General features: G+C 44.4%; 22 non-coding genes across 22 annotated transcripts; all 22 read left to right on the top strand.

The window, feature by feature from the left end:
* Window positions 1–300: 300 nt before the first annotated feature.
* TRNAL-UAA (transfer RNA leucine (anticodon UAA)) lies at window positions 301–384 on the top strand. Its single transcript has one exon. It is a non-coding gene; the product is annotated as a tRNA-Leu (tRNA).
* A 65-nt stretch (window positions 385–449) lies between these two features.
* On the top strand, window positions 450–533 carry TRNAL-UAA (transfer RNA leucine (anticodon UAA)). The gene has a single exon. It is a non-coding gene; the product is annotated as a tRNA-Leu (tRNA).
* A 65-nt stretch (window positions 534–598) lies between these two features.
* On the top strand, window positions 599–682 carry TRNAL-UAA (transfer RNA leucine (anticodon UAA)). Its single transcript has one exon. It is a non-coding gene; the product is annotated as a tRNA-Leu (tRNA).
* A 65-nt stretch (window positions 683–747) lies between these two features.
* Window positions 748–831, top strand: TRNAL-UAA (transfer RNA leucine (anticodon UAA)). The gene has a single exon. It is a non-coding gene; the product is annotated as a tRNA-Leu (tRNA).
* A 65-nt stretch (window positions 832–896) lies between these two features.
* Window positions 897–980, top strand: TRNAL-UAA (transfer RNA leucine (anticodon UAA)). Its single transcript has one exon. It is a non-coding gene; the product is annotated as a tRNA-Leu (tRNA).
* Window positions 981–1,074: 94 nt separating this feature from the next.
* On the top strand, window positions 1,075–1,158 carry TRNAL-UAA (transfer RNA leucine (anticodon UAA)). The gene has a single exon. It is a non-coding gene; the product is annotated as a tRNA-Leu (tRNA).
* Window positions 1,159–1,223: 65 nt separating this feature from the next.
* On the top strand, window positions 1,224–1,307 carry TRNAL-UAA (transfer RNA leucine (anticodon UAA)). The gene has a single exon. It is a non-coding gene; the product is annotated as a tRNA-Leu (tRNA).
* Window positions 1,308–1,372: 65 nt separating this feature from the next.
* TRNAL-UAA (transfer RNA leucine (anticodon UAA)) lies at window positions 1,373–1,456 on the top strand. The gene has a single exon. It is a non-coding gene; the product is annotated as a tRNA-Leu (tRNA).
* Window positions 1,457–1,521: 65 nt separating this feature from the next.
* TRNAL-UAA (transfer RNA leucine (anticodon UAA)) lies at window positions 1,522–1,605 on the top strand. The gene has a single exon. It is a non-coding gene; the product is annotated as a tRNA-Leu (tRNA).
* A 65-nt stretch (window positions 1,606–1,670) lies between these two features.
* TRNAL-UAA (transfer RNA leucine (anticodon UAA)) lies at window positions 1,671–1,754 on the top strand. The gene has a single exon. It is a non-coding gene; the product is annotated as a tRNA-Leu (tRNA).
* Window positions 1,755–1,819: 65 nt separating this feature from the next.
* TRNAL-UAA (transfer RNA leucine (anticodon UAA)) lies at window positions 1,820–1,903 on the top strand. The gene has a single exon. It is a non-coding gene; the product is annotated as a tRNA-Leu (tRNA).
* A 65-nt stretch (window positions 1,904–1,968) lies between these two features.
* TRNAL-UAA (transfer RNA leucine (anticodon UAA)) lies at window positions 1,969–2,052 on the top strand. Its single transcript has one exon. It is a non-coding gene; the product is annotated as a tRNA-Leu (tRNA).
* A 65-nt stretch (window positions 2,053–2,117) lies between these two features.
* TRNAL-UAA (transfer RNA leucine (anticodon UAA)) lies at window positions 2,118–2,201 on the top strand. Its single transcript has one exon. It is a non-coding gene; the product is annotated as a tRNA-Leu (tRNA).
* Window positions 2,202–2,266: 65 nt separating this feature from the next.
* TRNAL-UAA (transfer RNA leucine (anticodon UAA)) lies at window positions 2,267–2,350 on the top strand. The gene has a single exon. It is a non-coding gene; the product is annotated as a tRNA-Leu (tRNA).
* Window positions 2,351–2,415: 65 nt separating this feature from the next.
* Window positions 2,416–2,499, top strand: TRNAL-UAA (transfer RNA leucine (anticodon UAA)). Its single transcript has one exon. It is a non-coding gene; the product is annotated as a tRNA-Leu (tRNA).
* A 65-nt stretch (window positions 2,500–2,564) lies between these two features.
* On the top strand, window positions 2,565–2,648 carry TRNAL-UAA (transfer RNA leucine (anticodon UAA)). The gene has a single exon. It is a non-coding gene; the product is annotated as a tRNA-Leu (tRNA).
* A 65-nt stretch (window positions 2,649–2,713) lies between these two features.
* Window positions 2,714–2,797, top strand: TRNAL-UAA (transfer RNA leucine (anticodon UAA)). The gene has a single exon. It is a non-coding gene; the product is annotated as a tRNA-Leu (tRNA).
* A 65-nt stretch (window positions 2,798–2,862) lies between these two features.
* On the top strand, window positions 2,863–2,946 carry TRNAL-UAA (transfer RNA leucine (anticodon UAA)). The gene has a single exon. It is a non-coding gene; the product is annotated as a tRNA-Leu (tRNA).
* Window positions 2,947–3,011: 65 nt separating this feature from the next.
* TRNAL-UAA (transfer RNA leucine (anticodon UAA)) lies at window positions 3,012–3,095 on the top strand. The gene has a single exon. It is a non-coding gene; the product is annotated as a tRNA-Leu (tRNA).
* A 65-nt stretch (window positions 3,096–3,160) lies between these two features.
* Window positions 3,161–3,244, top strand: TRNAL-UAA (transfer RNA leucine (anticodon UAA)). The gene has a single exon. It is a non-coding gene; the product is annotated as a tRNA-Leu (tRNA).
* Window positions 3,245–3,309: 65 nt separating this feature from the next.
* Window positions 3,310–3,393, top strand: TRNAL-UAA (transfer RNA leucine (anticodon UAA)). Its single transcript has one exon. It is a non-coding gene; the product is annotated as a tRNA-Leu (tRNA).
* A 65-nt stretch (window positions 3,394–3,458) lies between these two features.
* On the top strand, window positions 3,459–3,542 carry TRNAL-UAA (transfer RNA leucine (anticodon UAA)). Its single transcript has one exon. It is a non-coding gene; the product is annotated as a tRNA-Leu (tRNA).
* The last annotated feature ends 261 nt before the right edge of the window (window positions 3,543–3,803 follow it).

The raw sequence follows: 3,803 nt of genomic DNA on the forward strand, positions 1-3,803 counted from the left end.
TAATAATAATAATAATAATAATAATAATAATAATAATAACCCACCGTAGTCAAACAAAGATGTTGAGGATATTAAAAAAAAAAAAAATGCCGGATAGCTCCACTCACTGTGTACATAAAATTTACCCTACCATTATAAAATAAACCCTCATTAAAGAAAACCATCTAAAATCTACGGGTCGACCAAGGGAAAGGCCCGTGCCAACAACAAGAGTTGGCTATAATACTACAACAACAAGAAGAAAGCGCTCCCTGTCGAAATGTTTAAATTGGATTCCATCTATAACCTCCCCCTTATGTAGTCAGGTTGGCCGAGCGGTCTAAGGCGCCAGATTTAAGCTCTGGTACTCGAAAGAGTGCGTGGGTTCGAACCCCACACCTGACAAAAGTTATTTATGTTGTAGTTTACCTACTTGATGCTTATAGTGATCTCCGTCCACAATATATGTAGTTAGGTTGGCCGAGCGGTCTAAGGCGCCAGATTTAAGCTCTGGTACTCGAGAGAGTGCGTGGGTTCGAACCCCACACCTGACAAAAGTTATTTATGTTGTAGTTTACCTACTTGATGCTAATAGTGATCTCCGTCCACAATATATGTAGTCAGGTTGGCCGAGCGGTCTAAGGCGCCAGATTTAAGCTCTGGTACTCGAGAGAGTGCGTGGGTTCGAACCCCACACCTGACAAATGTTATTTATGTAGTAGTGCTCCTACTTGATGCTAATAGTGATCTCCGTCCACAATATATGTAGTCAGGTTGGCCGAGCGGTCTAAGGCGCCAGATTTAAGCTCTGGTACTCGAGAGAGTGCGTGGGTTCGAACCCCACACCTGACAAATGTTATTTATGTAGTAGTGCACCTACTTGATGCTAATAGTGATCTCCGTCCACAATATATGTAGTCAGGTTGGCCGAGCGGTCTAAGGCGCCAGATTTAAGCTCTGGTACTCGAGAGAGTGCGTGGGTTCGAACCCCACACCTGACAAATGTTATTTATGTAGTAGTGCACCTACTTGATGCTAATAGTGATCTCCGTCCACAATATATGTAGTCAGTGATCTCCGTCCACAATATATGTAGTCAGGTTGGCCGAGCGGTCTAAGGCGCCAGATTTAAGCTCTGGTACTCGAAAGAGTGCGTGGGTTCGAACCCCACACCTGACAAATGTTATTTATGTAGTAGTGCACCTACTTGATGCTTATAGTGATCTCCGTCCACAATATATGTAGTCAGGTTGGCCGAGCGGTCTAAGGCGCCAGATTTAAGCTCTGGTACTCGAAAGAGTGCGTGGGTTCGAACCCCACACCTGACAAATGTTATTTATGTAGTAGTGCACCTACTTGATGCTTATAGTGATCTCCGTCCACAATATATGTAGTCAGGTTGGCCGAGCGGTCTAAGGCGCCAGATTTAAGCTCTGGTACTCGAAAGAGTGCGTGGGTTCGAACCCCACACCTGACAAATGTTATTTATGTAGTAGTGCACCTACTTGATGCTTATAGTGATTACCGTCCACAATATATGTAGTCAGGTTGGCCGAGCGGTCTAAGGCGCCAGATTTAAGCTCTGGTACTCGAGAGAGTGCGTGGGTTCGAACCCCACACCTGACAAATGTTATTTATGTAGTAGTGCACCTACTTGATGCTAATAGTGATCTCCGTCCACAATATATGTAATCAGGTTGGCCGAACGGTCTAAGGCGCCAGATTTAAGCTCTGGTACTCGAAAGAGTGCGTGGGTTCGAACCCCACACCTGACAAATGTTATTTATGTAGTAGTGCACCTACTTGATGCTAATAGTGATCTCCGTCCACAATATATGTAATCAGGTTGGCCGAGCGGTCTAAGGCGCCAGATTTAAGCTCTGGTACTCGAAAGAGTGCGTGGGTTCGAACCCCACACCTGACAAATGTTATTTATGTGGTAGTGCACCTACTTCATGCTAATAGTGATCTCCGTCCACAATATATGTAATCAGGTTGGCCGAGCGGTTTAAGGCGCCAGATTTAAGCTCTGGTACTCGAAAGAGTGCGTGGGTTCGAACCCCACACCTGACAAATGTTATTTATGTAGTAGTGCACCTACTTGATGCTAATAGTGATCTCCGTCCACAATATATGTAGTCAGGTTGGCCGAGCGGTCTAAGGCGCCAGATTTAAGCTCTGGTACTCGAAAGAGTGCGTGGGTTCGAACCCCACACCTGACAAATGTTATTTATGTAGTAGTGCACCTACTTGATGCTTATAGTGATCTCCGTCCACAATATATGTAGTCAGGTTGGCCGAGCGGTCTAAGGCGCCAGATTTAAGCTCTGGTACTCGAAAGAGTGCGTGGGTTCGAACCCCACACCTGACAAATGTTATTTATGTAGTAGTGCACCTACTTGATGCTTATAGTGATCTCCGTCCACAATATATGTAGTCAGGTTGGCCGAGCGGTCTAAGGCGCCAGATTTAAGCTCTGGTACTCGAAAGAGTGCGTGGGTTCGAACCCCACACCTGACAAATGTTATTTATGTAGTAGTGCACCTACTTGATGCTAATAGTGATCTCCGTCCACAATATATGTAATCAGGTTGGCCGAGCGGTCTAAGGCGCCAGATTTAAGCTCTGGTACTCGAAAGAGTGCGTGGGTTCGAACCCCACACCTGACAAATGTTATTTATGTAGTAGTGCACCTACTTGATGCTTATAGTGAACTCCATCTTCAATATATGTAGTCAGGTTGGCCGAGCGGTCTAATGCGCCAGATTTAAGCTCTGGTACTCGAAAGAGTGCGTGGGTTCGAACCCCACACCTGACAAATGTTATTTATGTAGTAGTGCACCTACTTGATGCTAATAGTGATCTCCGTCCACAATATATGTAGTCAGGTTGGCCGAGCGGTCTAAGGCGCCAGATTTAAGCTCTGGTACTCGAGAGAGTGCGTGGGTTCGAACCCCACACCTGACAAATGTTATTTATGTAGTAGTGCACCTACTTGATGCTTATAGTGATCTCCGTCCACAATATATGTAGTCAGGTTGGCCGAGCGGTCTAAGGCGCCAGATTTAAGCTCTGGTACTCGAGAGAGTGCGTGGGTTCGAACCCCACACCTGACAAATGTTATTTATGTAGTAGTGCACCTACTTGATGCTTATAGTGAACTCCATCTTCAATATATGTAGTCAGGTTGGCCGAGCGGTCTAAGGCGCCAGATTTAAGCTCTGGTACTCGAAATAGTGCGTGGGTTCGAACCCCACACCTGACAAAAGTTATTTATGTAGTAGTGCACCTACTTGATGCTTATAGTGAAGTCCGTCCTCAATCTATGTAGTCAGGTTGGCCGAGCGGTCTAAGGCGCCAGATTTAAGCTCTGGTACTCGAAAGAGTGCGTGGGTTCGAACCCCACACCTGACAAAAGTTATTTATGTACTAGTGCACCTACTTGAGTCTTATAGTGAAGTCCATCTTCCGTCTACGTAGTCAGGTTGGCCGAGCGGTCTAAGGCGCCAGATTTAAGCTCTGGTACTCGAAAGAGTGCGTGGGTTCGAACCCCACACCTGACAAGTGTTGTTTATCCCAAGTCAAATTTGTTTATGTTGAACAGGTTTGCGAAAGTCCTTTTATAGTTTACAAATCAAATGTTTTAATGTATTTAAAATATTTAATTTTAATTTTCATTACTTTTAATATCGTTTATTTTTCTTGTTTCCTTTCCTTAATGGCCTATTTTTCCCTGTTGAAGCCCTTTTGCTTATAGCATCTATCTTTTCAACTAGAGTTGTATCTTGGCTAATAATAATAATAATAATAATATACCTATTTGA

This window comes from Palaemon carinicauda, chromosome 45, assembly GCF_036898095.1.
Source record: "Palaemon carinicauda isolate YSFRI2023 chromosome 45, ASM3689809v2, whole genome shotgun sequence".
In the NCBI taxonomy this organism is placed as follows: Eukaryota; Metazoa; Arthropoda; class Malacostraca; order Decapoda; family Palaemonidae; genus Palaemon; species Palaemon carinicauda.